Below are 14,732 nucleotides of genomic sequence, written 5' to 3'. Positions count from 1 at the left end.
GGCAGGCACGGGTCCCCTTCACGGCTCTGCGCTGCCTCTGGCGTGTCCCGCCACCGGGGAGTCGGCATTCCTCGCCTTGGATCCGCCAAACCCAACGACATTGCTCGGCCCGGACCCGTACAAAGCGGTTGTCCCGTCGCCCTCCCCTCACCCCCCGCCTGTCTCCTTACTGCCCCTTTCTGTCCTGGCATATCAGGACCAACCACGGTGCTTTCACAGAATCAGTTAGGTTGGAAAAGACCTCAGGGATCATCGAGTCCAACCTATCACTGAACACCACTATGCCAACTATAGACCATGGCACTCAATGCCACGTCCAATCTTTCCTTAAACAGTTCCAGGGACGGTGATTCCACCACCTCCCTGGGCAGCCCATTCCAATATCTAATCACTCTTTCTGTGAAGATATTCCTCCTGATGTCCGACTTAAACCTCCCCTGACACAGCTTAAGACTGTGTCCTCTCCATACTGCCTGTCCTCTCCTTTCTCCTTACTGCTCCTTTCTTTCCTGGCATGTCGAGGCCAAGGTGCTTTCCTTTCACGCAAGGTGAATCAGGCGCACATCTGTCGCTGATAATGTCGGAACAGCCAAAGCGACACAGATATCAGACATAGTCCAGGTGTAAGGTGAACAGGAAGCTGTTTATTGCTCTTAAGTGTTTTTTTTATACTCTTTGTACACTATCGTGCCACAACACAATTGGTCAAAAGTCTCAAGCATAAAAAACTGTAGACACTGCACACACTCTTATTGGTGACACTGAAGACACTGTGCATGCTGTGACATGCTATTGGTGACACTATACACATTTTGATTGGTGACCTTTGGTCTGGGCTGCATTACGTTTGTTCCGTCCGGCATTACAGTAAATATTTCCTAAAAGTTGTTTAAATTCCTTGTCACTAATTACCAGGCTGCTGACAGGTTCTCTGTCAACCCTGACACACATCCACAGCGCCACACCAAGTGCCAGGATACTCCCCTTAGCACCCAGCCACGTGGTGTGCCAGGTGAAGAAGGCCAGGGAGGATGTGAACTGACATTGAGACGGGACCTGGAAACTTGAGATACTGACTGTGTACTGAAAAGATCTGATAGTGAAGCCACCTGATACCTGGAAAAGATATTTGAGAAGCAGCAAATGTAGCTGCTGCCACAGGGGAGGCAAATTCCTGAACCCAGGTTATTTGCATCCTATGTTTAGTCAGGCCTGGTAAAAATTATGTTTCCTCTGCCAGGGATTTAGTGTGAGTGTTTGCAGGAGACATGACAGGATTGAGCATGAGGGAGATGGATGCATGCTGTAAGAATCTCCCCACACTTGATGACACTTCAGTTCTTATGATGATGAGCTACAAAAAGTCTGCTTGCCCCACTGGATTCATGCTTTCCTATACATGCATCCTGATACGTTCCTCTTACGTGTTTAAGATAGGGAAGGGTGTTGCAAATCCCCAAACCTAAAGGTTTGCAAATCATCAGTCATGCTGCTCTGCTGCTAGATTTCATTGCTTGTCACAGCTGTTGCCTGTTTTAGTAGCTGGATTCCCAAGGAAACAAAGCTCATATGAGCACAAAGGCGGAGTGCTCACAGCCTTTGTGTGTGGGTGTGCGTGTGTGCCTGTCCTTCCTCCCCACCCTTAATAATTTTTTAATCTGTTGGTCAATTGGTTGATCTGATTTGACAGAGGGAAAGAGCCTCCAGGAGTGATTATAAACATCCTGAGTAGGGAAAAAATTTTGGGTGGAACTTGCACCTTGCTAGAAACCAGATAAGCCCAGCTGTGAGATGCGAATACTTCAGAGTCCAAGGTTAGCAGAGCCCAGCCTTAGGGAGCTCAGAAAGAGCAGGGACACCAGCCCTGGCTCAGGCCTTTGTGTTTAACAAATAAACAAATACAGCTTTTAGCAAACTTGAATACCAGGTGAATCTGTCAACAGATTCAGGAGGACAATAAACCACCTAAGTCAGATAGTAGAGGAGTAAAGCTTTGACAGCGAGCTTTAAACAGTCTCCAGGCAGCCAAGCAGGAGTTGCTAAAAGCTGGTATTTCCAAACACTGAGAACACATGACTGTCATGCAGTGTTCAAAATTATTCCGAAGCGTAACATAAAACCTCTCTCCAATTTCCTAATCTGAGAAAACAGATTTCAATCACACTTGAAAAGCAGAGGACAAAGAGGATCCCAGCAGAATTTCCTCAGGCCTGATCTGCATATTGAGTTGTGCAACAGCTTGATTGCTGCTCCACCAGCTGCACAGGAGTTTTCTGCTTTCTATGTAGCAAAATCAGGACATGAAATGATTTGTGTCAGTGTTATTGCTGCACACATTCAGGCACAGCCTTTTGTTTTAGAAGATGTACAAAACTGCTTTTGGAAACACAGACCTTTTTTTTTTTTTTTAAATTGTGCTATTTCCCTGTTCTTGGCAGCTCTTTGGGCAAAAAGCAGAGTTGTTTTGGTTATGTTGATGTTGCAGGAGAGTGGAAAGAGCACTGGCATTTGAATGTTTCCCAGCAGTGGAGAATTTTCAGCCAATTTTAGGGAGTGGAGGTTTGGTCTTCTGCTGATTTCTGTTGGACCAGCGACACTTTGCACGTGCACAGAGATACTCAACAACTTGCTTGACATCCTTGAGATGTTGTAAATAAGAACTGGTTGGGGTTTTTTTCCTGATACAATCCGTTTAAATGTGGCAGTGTTAAACCACTTTGGCAACAGGTTATTTGCAATGTTTGTCCCTTTCTTCTAGTTGATAATTAAACCTTTCTCCTTCCCCTTCCAGTTATGTGTTTTTTACCCCTGAAGACAATGGCACCTGCACCTCCACAAGTGTGAAGGTGGAATAGCAACATTCTGAGGGAGTAAATGGTAACAGAAAGGAGGTGCAAGGATTTAGAGTAGGGCAACCCCCCCCAACCTAACAACAAACCAACAAGGTTTTCTCAGAGACTTAAGGTCACACTGAGATGTTGCACATGGGTTGTGAATGACTGTGCTCCAGATCCTAAGACAAGGTTGATAACTCAGCTTTCACATGGAAAAAAAGTGTTTTTTAAGACTCACAGTGGTGAGGACAGAGCATGAGAAGGTGGACCAGATATGATCTGTGCCTTTCTGAGTGGGCAAACCAACTGGAAACGACCACTGTAGGGGTTGGAACTTCTTCATTCATTTTATCCCTGAAGTCTGCCCCTTTGGGCAATGACCTACTTTAGTCACATTCCTACACAATGTTCTTTAGTGAGACTTTTGGTCTGCTGCACTACTATCAGCAGAGACCACCTTGAAATGGCACTCAAGGGAGTGGAGAATGAATCTTTCCTTCTCTGGAAAAGCCCAAGTCTAACACTGACTCAGCTGAACTCTGTGAAGGGCAGACAGAGGAGTGGTGGTGGGTCCAACTCAAGGACCACAGTAGTGAAGCTGCTTCAACACCTGTAGCTTCAAGTAATGGAGCTGAACAGAGGTAAGACCCAGGTGATTTGTCAGACACATGAAATCACCATGTCTTGCTGCCCTCAGTCGTTCCAATATAACTCTATGCAAACTGTTTAAGATCCCTGGGTTCCCTGGCAGCATCACAGTGTGTTCTTCGTGCCCCTGTATGGCTTGTATAGCTTTAGAGACAAATGCTATCTTTGTGGTGCCCTCCCACGTTTAGATAACCAGCCTGGGAACGTCTCCTGAAGTTTCTGCTAAAGCAATAGCACTATGGATAGTTAGAGCTGGAACTATCTCTGCTTATCCTTTTGGTTTTCATTTTATCTCATGACATGACGTACTCTTAGAGCAAGGTTGTGAGGTTGCCTTGGAGATGGAGGGCTTAGCCACAGGGCTCTCTATTAGACCGAAACGTTCACATTAGTGTAACTGAGAGTGCTTTCAACAAACAATTGAGTGGAGTGAAGTGAAGTGACAAAAAGCTTACGAAACGGTCACAGGGGAATTGCATAAACTGGGGTCAGATGTTCAATTTGAGACTGTTACATGAGCAAGGAGTTTTGCAGCTGGTTGACAAAAGGAAGAGGGAGGTCAGCTGGTCTCTAGTTGTTATAACAACAACCTGTTATGTTTCTCAGGCAACAGAGATGCCCATAGTAGTGGCAGGATGGATCTGGAGGATGATTTCCTCTTTCCCTGGAATAATGTTTGAAAGCTGTGAATATTTTTCTGCTGGTTGAATTTGGAACTTAAATCTTGTAAGTGGCAGGATCCAAATGCTAATACACCATGGTGCAACCTTGGAGTGGATCAGCAGGAAGACTTTGGGAATGCACCATAGAATTAGCTGACTTATAAATAAGCCAGTGGAAAAGAGGACAGAAAGAACCTACAGGTTTGCTGCAACATCCAGTTCAGAAAAAAATAAAGAGACTAAACTATGCATTGCCTTTATTCCTAATGTTTAGTTTATATCTTCCAAGGGAAAACTGGCAAATGACCGGCTATGAATAATGTACCCATGGGGAATGTTTGTTTTTAAACATGAACAGTTAGTGCCTGGCTTATGTCTGGGTGGGTATGCTGGCTATTTCATAAAGATTTCATTCTACTGAGGCAACCACATGAAAGAATTGCTTTGGAGGAATTCAAGGTGAGAATATATTTTGCATCGCCCCTAATGCAGTAGAAGTGAAGTGTAGAGATTAACCTTTCTCCTTCATCTCTCTCATACCCCTCTCTGTGTCTGAGCCCCTTGCAAATTCTAACTGAAATCATATGATCCTTTGTATTTCTAGCTGCTCCAGACTGGCTTGGTCTATTAAATGCTGGGCTTTTCTGCCATAGTGGTAGGACAGGGAAAAGGTCTAAAGTTATAGTGTGTTGTAGTTTTGGAAAAGATGCTGGTAGAGTAAGAGCTGCAAACAAAAAAAGTCCTAAAACATTTCCTTCAGCTGCGGGAGTCAGAAAAGTGAGGGAGCCTGAAGGCGTGGCTCTCATCAAAAATGGTAAATCAAATCACGTAACAGCAGAACTTGCTTTTTTTTTTAATGCATATATAAGTCTCTCATCTGAACTATATTAACCCTGAGGAGTCTCAGGGTTAATTGGTTCCTACAACACTCAGTACCACCCGGACCCCTGCAGTGCCAAATGCATATTCTCCTTTACTCTCTTGGTCCTCTCCAATGCTGCAGTTTGGAGGTAATGGCTGTTGGCAGATGAATTAGTCTGATTCATCTGCAGTTAACCCTCTGTAAGAAAGAGTCTGAGAATGGCCTTTGTGTCTACATCTGAGAGAGGCAAAATATTACATTATATATGGAAAACCCTTATTCATGCCAATGTAAATCAGGAATAATTCTCTTTAAATTGGGTGCCATTGAGATGACTATCAAGTCTTGAGAATTCCCAATGTACGGAATATTTTATGCTGCGGTATAGGTAGGGCCAAAAAAACACAGCAAGGCTCAGGTAGTTAGAGAAATACTTTCCTAACAATTCCCACCAAAAAGTTCTGTTAAAAAAAGCAGTTAAGGTTGCTCCAGGGCAAAACACACCCACACAAGAAATGACAGGTTAGGGGAACCTTCTTTGCATAAGCTATCCTGCGCACCTCATATTAACCACTCCCAGTGACAGACTCCAAACCCCAACAAGAAGCTCTCCTTGTTCTGCAGGATAAAGAAACAAACTAAATACCCATCCCTCCTACAATGCTTTGCTACAGTGCAAAGCTTTCTGGCTTCTGCAGCACTATCGTTAGTGGCCGGCGCATGTGGGAAGGCTGCGGTGATTGTAGAGGAAAAAAGGAGATTAACAAGTGCCACCTGAACATACACTTTGCTGGTACTGCTGGTCTCAGGGACTTTCTGTGACTTTGTCAGACTCTGTTTTCTCTGTGGTTGGACAGTTGGCCACTCTAGTTAGCAGACCCCCTACCACAATGCAGAGCTGAAGAGCCACCTGTTGCTTTTTATTAGACTGGAGAATGAGCTATTTGATATACTTACACCAGAACAAATCTGCTTCCTTTCCTGAAAAAATGGCTACATCTATTTTTATGTAACTAGCTACATACAAATACCTAGTACCAGGTATTTGTATGGGGCTTCTTCTAAGTGATTTATTCCCAGCTGGACCAGAAGAGATTTTCTGTAAAAGGTATTTTGTTACCCAACACTATGGGGATCCTGGGTAGGATGATGATGGCACTAAGTTGTAGTTACAATTAAAGCTTTATTTTTTTAAACAGAATTTTATGATCAGCATAGCATAAAATTTTGCTACCAGAACAGGATTTTTATAACCCAAATCAGCATATCACCATTTTCTGAGCAGCATCACAGGTTAGCTTCTGGTTTAAAAGACCATGGAGGAAAAGACTCCAGGCCGATTTAGTGTAGAAGATACGATAAAGAGAGCAGGTCCTTTAATGAGTCTGTAAGCCTAGAGGAATACATACCATGCACTCACCCAGACAGTGGCTCTATGGTATTATAATAAGGTCCATCCAATCCCAGATCTGTCCACCCCTGGTTCTGCCCCATTCTGCCCCCTGACATGCCCTTTGGGAATTGGGACTGGGGGCGTTTGGAACCCCTTCTTTCTCATCTTCATCTTCTTCAAAACACATACAGTCCTTGGAGTTCCTCCGGAGTTCTGGGCTTGAAGGTTGCTGTGTCTCTGTGATATCTTCTAGTCCAGGCCTTAGGGTGTTTTTCTACAATTTTACCTTGAAAAGAAGACTAAACACGCTAACGAAATTTAGAGGGATTGATATGAGATGGGATAGTAAGGTTGGGTATGTGTAAACACTATGCTACAGGGTAAGGGATACAATACAGCTACATTAAAATCTACATTCACTATACATTTACTTCTAAAATCTACAAAAGTTAAAAAAAACCCAAAAAGCTCTGAGGCATCATTCCTAATCACCTGGACCCTCTGCAGAATGGATCAGTCTTAAAACTTCGCTTGCAGTATCCATGACAATCATAATAAAGATTAAAAACATATATAAGAATATGAGTCACTCAAATGTTGGAGGAAGCAGATGATAGTAGAGGTGTCCCTGGCCACTGGGAGATCATGGGTTTCGCTTTCCAGCAGCAGTTGTGGTCCAAGTCTCACTTAGATGTTGTAACTTCTTGATTTTATAGACCGTGGTCTGTGTTTTGCTACACTTGCCTGTCCTGTGATGGTGTTATCACAACCTGGCTGGTTGGGTGCCTGAGACCTTCAAGGCTGGTGAGGAGGGGAGAAGTCAGCCCGGCACCCAGGAACCTTGAGGCCTATAGGGATGGGGAGAAGGGTTCTATCTGCTGCACGGGGCCTTCTAGGCCTGAGGAGGAAGGGAAAGGGGACTGATACATGACCAACTTGGTCACAGAGAATGGCCATTTGCCTTTTGAATTGGCATTGGTTAAGCTAACCATATTATGAGGGGTCAAGAGCAGGAGATACCAGTTACAGATTTGTACTGAAGAATCCTTTGCTTCATATTGTGTTGGTGGTCTTCCACCTACCTTCCTACATAGCTTTATACCTTCCCACATCTAGGGGCTGTTTTCATCCAAGTTTCTTCTGCTCCACAGGGTCACAATGACCAGTACTGACAGGTTTCACCTTGTTTAAATGCTATTACAGAGTTAGTTCTGCCTTTGTGTACCTGGGTGCTCTAGAAACAAGGTCTTGGCATTGCACTAACAAGCTGCTGCCCCTGTGCTTCAGGGGGTTTATGAGTCTTCTGATACTCTGCAGAAAGGTAAATCTTTGTTGCTCCAGGCACAGAAACCAGAATTTTTATTCTGGGTCTCAGGGGAGGGTTTTAATGCAGCCCCTATACAGAGCTGCAACAAAACAAAAAATTGAAGACAAGTAGATGAAGCACAGTAGTGTTACAGACCTTTGTCCATTCAAAATGAGCTGGACATGACTTCATCAAGAGTATTAATCTAATAATGTAATTTTGGGTCATGGGTGATGACCTTGAAGATGCTGAGGACTGAAAACCTCCTCACTGAAACTTCCCATGCTGTGACTTGGACATAGTCTGTTACTGGATCAAGTGTCTCCAAAATTCAGGCCCTGCTCTTCCTGACTGCTGTGCTCTGTGATCAGCTCTGACCTGGAAAACTGAAATCATAGTAAAACTGTGCTCATTACAGACTGACCATTTTATAGTTCTGTGACAGAGAGTGAACTAATAAAGGTTTGATATGCGTTTATAACCTCACCTTTAAAAAGTCAGCATGAAGGTTTTATTTTCTATCCTCCAGAAAAATCTATTTATTCCAACAAATCCCAGAGAATCGATACTTGTTTAGAAAACTGTAATAACCGAAACATTAATCCGAATTCCTTTTAAATGCTATATGCCTCTGTTAATGGTTTCTAAATTTACCATGGGCTATGTAAGGGTAATGCACAACATAGGATAAGCTTGTAGCATGGGTCTTTTGAGGCTATCTATACATAACATGCATGTCTCTACTCACTGGTCTAAGAATATGATATCAAAACGGGTAGAATAATTTCTTTGTTTCCATGACAAGTATACATCCCATATGGAAGTCATCAGCATCAACAGTAAGCTTCCCTGTAAGCTCTTGAGCCACTGTTATTAAATATACATTTCACATACACCTGTACAAGTTGAAGTCTTGGAAGAATATGTCTATTCCCCAGAAATCAGAGTGCTTTCAGTGCGGATGCCTGCGGGGGGACAGTGATCATAAAGCAGTCAGAGAGCCAAAGGAATGCAGAGATTTCAGAGCCTGCGTGATTACCCACAGCTGTACAAACAGTACAGTGGAGAAAACAGATTGACCTTGGCCATGTTTTGAGAGTGCCAGATAACCAGGTCCTTCAACAAGCCCTATTTCGACATGAAGAGGAAAGAAGAGACAGCGAAGAACACGAGGAAACACAGCAATGACTAAAGCAGCAACATCACAAGTCAGCAACTTTAACGGGGACTGGTCTGGGACAAAACTGGTTGGTGATGACAGACATCTGCCTTATGTACCTGGCAGTGTGAGAAGTGGATTAGACTAGATGTAGGACAGCAATATCTCAAGTACAAGTAGACAGCACACTTTAAGACATGAATTATTGTGCTTTGAGCATCCCATAAATACCCATGGCAGAGAAATTTTAGTCTGTTTGTGGTAATTTTGAAATGGAATTTAAAAAGCAGAGAGTGTTCCAGTGTATTTCTAAATCCACAGGGCCATGGCTATCTTTTCCAGCTTGTTAGTGCCTGGATCGAACTGTATAGAGAGAACAGCGAGGGGGTCCATACTGGCAAATAATTGCAGTGCTCATCTCACTGACCTCCCCTTCACCCTTGCAAATAGGTATTTTCTTTGCTGTTTCCTCACATATCTGGGGAACACACCCTCCAACACTTGCATAAGTGCAAACACTGTCACTGGGCTGACCATCAGCATCCCCTCTAGCTCTTATCTTGGTCTGTGTCCCACTAGGATTGTTAAGTTACATGCTTAAACTCAAGGAATCTCCCTCCCCTCCCCATAGTGGACAAAACACAGTGGATCACCTACTGGTAGAGAGTTCACTAGATGCTGGGCTCATAAATGACAGAGGCTTGATGTAGGATCAAAGACAGAAGTTAACTTCCTCCAGAATATCCCATAACTCAGAGCAGGCTGTGGGGATGATCCTCAGAATGGTTGTAGGAAACAGCTTGAGGATTGAAGGAAGCCTTATCTTTGCTAAGCTGGAAATCTGAGCATTACACAATACTTGTTTTTCTCACCTTGTGAGTTCTGCCCTTGCAATGTGCAAATCCTCATGCTTCCATGTGTTCACTGCCATCCAGTGTCTTGGTAAGTAGAGAATAAAGAAGAGATATTTAGAGAGCTTGAGAAGATCACTATGAAGTTACTACATTACTGTAGCTATGAAATGACAAGAAAACAAAACAAAACACAACAAGGGCAGGGAGGAGATGGAAAGGGATCAGAAGGTGAAAGTCACATGAAGGTGACTATTCTGTCACTTAGTCGCTGGTGGAGAACTCCCCTCCTAGCACAGGCAGTATGAAAGTGTTTCCCTGTTAAGGCTTCACCTATAGCTGCTGCCAGCTTGGCAGGGAAAGCAACTCTGATGAAAACAAATTCCTGTGTTCCCATGACATTGAGTTGCTCCCGCAACACTGCAGCTGTCAAAAAACTTGAGTGACTCCAAGGAGAAACACTTCATTTACCCTGTCTGTTTTGCTCTCCCCTTTCAATCACTAATTTTATATTCTACAGTCAGCCAAACAGCTCTTTACAAATTTTACAACCCATTCTCCCAAGAGCCTGAAGGCACAAAGCATTCACACAGTGCACAACCTGAGAACTAAAGCATAAAATACATGAAAACACATAAAGCCTTTACAGAAAGTCCTGAATAAGGTCAGTGAATCTGCCTACATCTTCAGGAGCAAGCATTCACCTGACTGATAAGCTAAGAGTTAAAAACAGACCACGTTAAAAGCTGATGAAAGCACAAGTAGGCATAGAGTATAATTTAGATCCGTTACACAAAAATTCCACATCCGATTTATGAGAAAGTCTATGGAACATGTCCTCACCAGATTATCTGCCAATTGCGTATCAAGAGCTTTAGAAAAAAATTTAGAGGAATGAGTAACTACAAATTGTATGTAATGAGTAGCTGGGAAACAGGATAAGATGCAAGATGGGTCTTTCAAAACTACATCATGCCAAACCAAGCAATTATGTTTTTTAGATGTGATTAACTCAGTCGCTTTGGCAGAAGAAACGTGGTACGTCTCACCTATTGGACTTCAGTAAAGCATTTGATTCAGTGCCCCAACTTAGGTGATTAAAAGGCAAACTGGAGAAGATGGAGATTAGTAGGCAAACTGTAAAGCAGTGAGGAACTGCCTAAAGGGAAAAATGCTGGCATGAGGGGGTTCCACAGAGACTAGTTTTAGGATTTTCAATATATTTACTGACAGTTTAGATACTAAAAAACCCCAGGATTGTTGTGAAACATGACTGATATGCGATGAAATCTGTCAGCAATGGACAGCTGGAGGGTGTTGCAGGTACGCAAAAAGTTATAGATATAACAGAGATCATTCAGAGATTAAATTATACAGATAGAGTCAAATGGTGTAGTAAAAATCAGATAGAAAAAGGGTGTAAATGCTAGTAGCATTGTGAAAAAGGCACCAGAGAAACTTCATCTGGAATACTGTATACAATTCCAGTTAGATCTATTTTCAGAAAGCACTCAAACTGGAACAGGTGCTGTGAAGACATGTCCAGGAAAATTACAGGGAATAAACAGCCTGTCCTGTAAGACATTGGAAAAACTTCAGCAAAGCAAAGGATGAGAGAGCTTATGATTTCTTGCCCTAAACACCATGGGGGGACAGGACAGAAAAAGACAAACTTGAAGGGCAATCTGACTCAAAAATATTTGACTGTAAACTGGCCATTAACAGACCAAGTCCTGAAATTAAAAGGAAAGTTGCTACACAAGCGGGTGTCTCACCAGTTACACAAACTGGGAGGCAAATCTTTGAACCTCTGCCTCCCAGCCCTCAAGGAAGGTTGCTCCTTTTTCTCACAGTGGTGCAAAATACAAAATCCTCTTCCATTTCTCCAGCTGCCAGTTTTGCAGAGGCATTCTTCATTTTAATCTTGGGCAGCAGTTAAACAGCTCATTTCTCCAGCGCAGGTGCTTCCTCCACCAAGGCAACAGGAAACAAGCCGGCTCTTTGGCGGGCACGTTGCTGAGCCCCCGTGCAGTATTTCTACCCCTGCCCCTTCATTGCTCTCTGCCCCCGCCCCAGCACTGCAGCATGCCGTGCTCTTGGCTGTGGCAGCACAGGTGTCTGTGGGGACCTACCTGAGCAAGCACTAGGTCTGCCCAAAACACATGTGCCAGTGCAGTAGTGAGGAAGGTGCACACAGGCTCCTAGGGAGAGGAGGAAGGGGAGGTACAAAGCTATTATTGAGGATCCGTGTTATGACTGCACATCCATACCCTTCTGCACTGCTACCTTTCTCACTAGGGGGAAAAATGTGTATTTTGAAAGTTTTAACATTATCTTTTCTGGACCCTATTATTTTAAAAACAGTATGTTGACCACTGTGGACAGTCAGGTGCATAACACAACATAAAAGTGCTCTTTTGCATTTTGAACTGCAAAGCCTTGAACTGCTCCTTCTTGGAAGGAGCAGATGAGAGTGTGGGTCAGCCAATAGGACTGTAATACATCTGGAGCATCTCAGACCTCCCAAACCATTGATCATCTCTTGGGGACTGGCTTTCTACATATGTTCATAGTGATGCAGACTTTCACCTCCACTGCTTTGACATGGCCCTCCTTCCCAAGCTCGAGGCTGACCAACAGGAAAATGCCCTTTGTCACTTTGTCATTGCTAGCCATGCCAGGTTTACAGAACCACCCGCATTTTTTCTTCAGAGTTGTACTTGCAATAACTGGAACTTTTCCAAATACTTCTTGCAGCCACCCTCTCTGCTCCCCCTTCATGCTGACAATGGTTTTCTGTGGTCAGAAAGGAAGGAGTGGGTACCTGCAGGTGTCCCCTGCATCCCAGGAAAGCAGCATCTACTGGGAAGGTTAAAGGTGACTTTTCCTTTGCACATGTTGGCATCAAGGAGGTGCACTGAACTTGTCCACTGGTGCAGCTCACATGAATGTAAAATCTGCTGGCACTCAGGAGTCCTATGGGTTTTGGGAAGGGAATATGGCCAGTTTTCATAGCCAGCATTAATAGGGAACACACTGCGAAGAAGTGTGTGGAAGGCAGAGGATATGGGACAGGGCTGAGTTTTAAATTCTCTATTAGCACAATGCAATCCTGGCCTGAGCCCAAGGCTCCTCAAAACTGTCCAATACCTATTCTAACAGTGATAGCATTTGGAGGTAAACCTGTTCTTATGCAGAGGGGACAGACAATTGTCCCAATAAATAGTTCAGGAGTCTACCTTTAGAACAGAGCTCCAGCTCACAGACAGAAAAGTTGCTATTTCACTCACTCCTTTATATGTTCGCCCTGATGTCCCAGTCAGGCTGACCTTTCACTAGTGTAAAACCTCGGGGGGATATTTTCATCCTAGTGTAAATCAGCGCAGCTTAGGGGTTGGCATCACAGGAGGTTCTTACCTCATGGGGACTATACCAGCACAATCTTCTTCCGGAGCACAGCTCTGAGCAGGAGATAACAGGATCTGCTGTACATGCTGACTGCTGCTGGCTGTGGCTGTCCCCTCAAACAGAAACCCTGAGCCAATCACTTAGAATTTCCCCCTTCCCTTCCTTAAGAGAAGTCCCAAACAAGTACCAGTATCTTCCCTTCAGGCAGTGTTTCTGCCACCCAGTTCCCTCACTGCAGCCAGTAAGGAGGTGAGGAGTGTAGCTCTGTGTGGTGTTCTGTGGTCGAGAGAGAGGGAGGTGCCTGTAGAAAGCAATTTATCCCTACTAAAATCTTAACCACTTCTCTTTCTGAAGAAGTGCCTGGCACAACTGTGCTCCTCACTTAGATGCTTCATTTAGACACCTAAAATGAGGTGAGGATAAATCCACACCCTTCTGCTTCTCAGGCATGATGTTTCACAAGCAGAAGTGTCGTAATTCTCCTCCTGCTTGTTGCTCTCAGCCGTTAGTGTTAGGTAGGATATTAGATAAATTATGTCCTCCCCCATTCTGGCAGAGCTCTTTCCCCCAGTTGGCATAAGTGGTAACTTTCATCTTGCTACACTAGATATTCAACGTCATGTGGTGCAAAGGGTGCATATTTTCATATCTGGCTGTGATCAATAACACAGTTCCTATCTATGGCAACAACTGCCCACAACACTGAGGGTTTGTATTTTATGTTATGGTTGTCAAAATGGCTATCTTTTGTAATCAATAGCCTGAGAGTCTTTCTCAGGAAGATTTGCATTGCATGATCAACAGCAACAGTAGTCCAAGCCAACTTGATGAAAGGGACAGTTAATCCCAAAGAGCCAAGTCACTGGAATGTGCCCTGCTCTGGAAGGGCATCACTCAGCTACGTGCATACAGCTGGGTATGGCTGGTGTAGCTGAAGCTGGTAGTTATCCAGAGGTTTGGGGGTTGGTTGGGTTTTTTTTCTTTCTTTCTTTTTTTTTTTTTTTTTTTTTTTTTTTAAAATAAGAAAAACATCTACAGTTGTTCCACAGGAAAAGAACAAGTAATCTACCAGCATGGAATATATGCTGTTGTCCTTGTTTCCTTCTTGTTTACTTTCACATTCTGCTAATGTAATTTGGGTGACAAGATTTTTCCAAACACCAAATTAGGATAAACAGTAGTTGGGTGCAACAGATGAAGGGGAGTAACCAGCAGGCTTTTAACAAATCAGTAATATGTGCACACGGCAGATACCGAAATACATAAACCTTGCACTGTTCTACAAAAGCAGGCAAAAGCAAAGCCACACAGGTAGAGTCCTACAGCTGTAGGGTGTTTGTGCTTCACTTTCCACTCTCCGCTTCCCCTGGAGGCAGCTGCTGCTGAGCTGTGACAGCTGAGCTGCATATGAAGCAACTCCTAAACCACTGAAGTTTTCAACCTTACACATTAAAACTCCCCTTTACCCAAGCAGGTGAGTGAAAAGAAGCCCAAGGCATGATTCTTCATGGAGTTAGAACACCTCAAGTGACACAGCCCCTGGTGCTTTAGCAGTGTCATTTCCTCATAGGAATGGCAGTGGTTTGCACCTGTTTTGCCCAGATGTAAG

This window comes from Pipra filicauda, unplaced genomic scaffold, assembly GCF_003945595.2.
Source record: "Pipra filicauda isolate LSUMZ 115617 unplaced genomic scaffold, ASM394559v2 scaffold16_size7369187_pilon, whole genome shotgun sequence".
Taxonomy (NCBI): domain Eukaryota; kingdom Metazoa; phylum Chordata; class Aves; order Passeriformes; family Pipridae; genus Pipra; species Pipra filicauda.
This window is presented reverse-complemented; position numbering follows the sequence as displayed.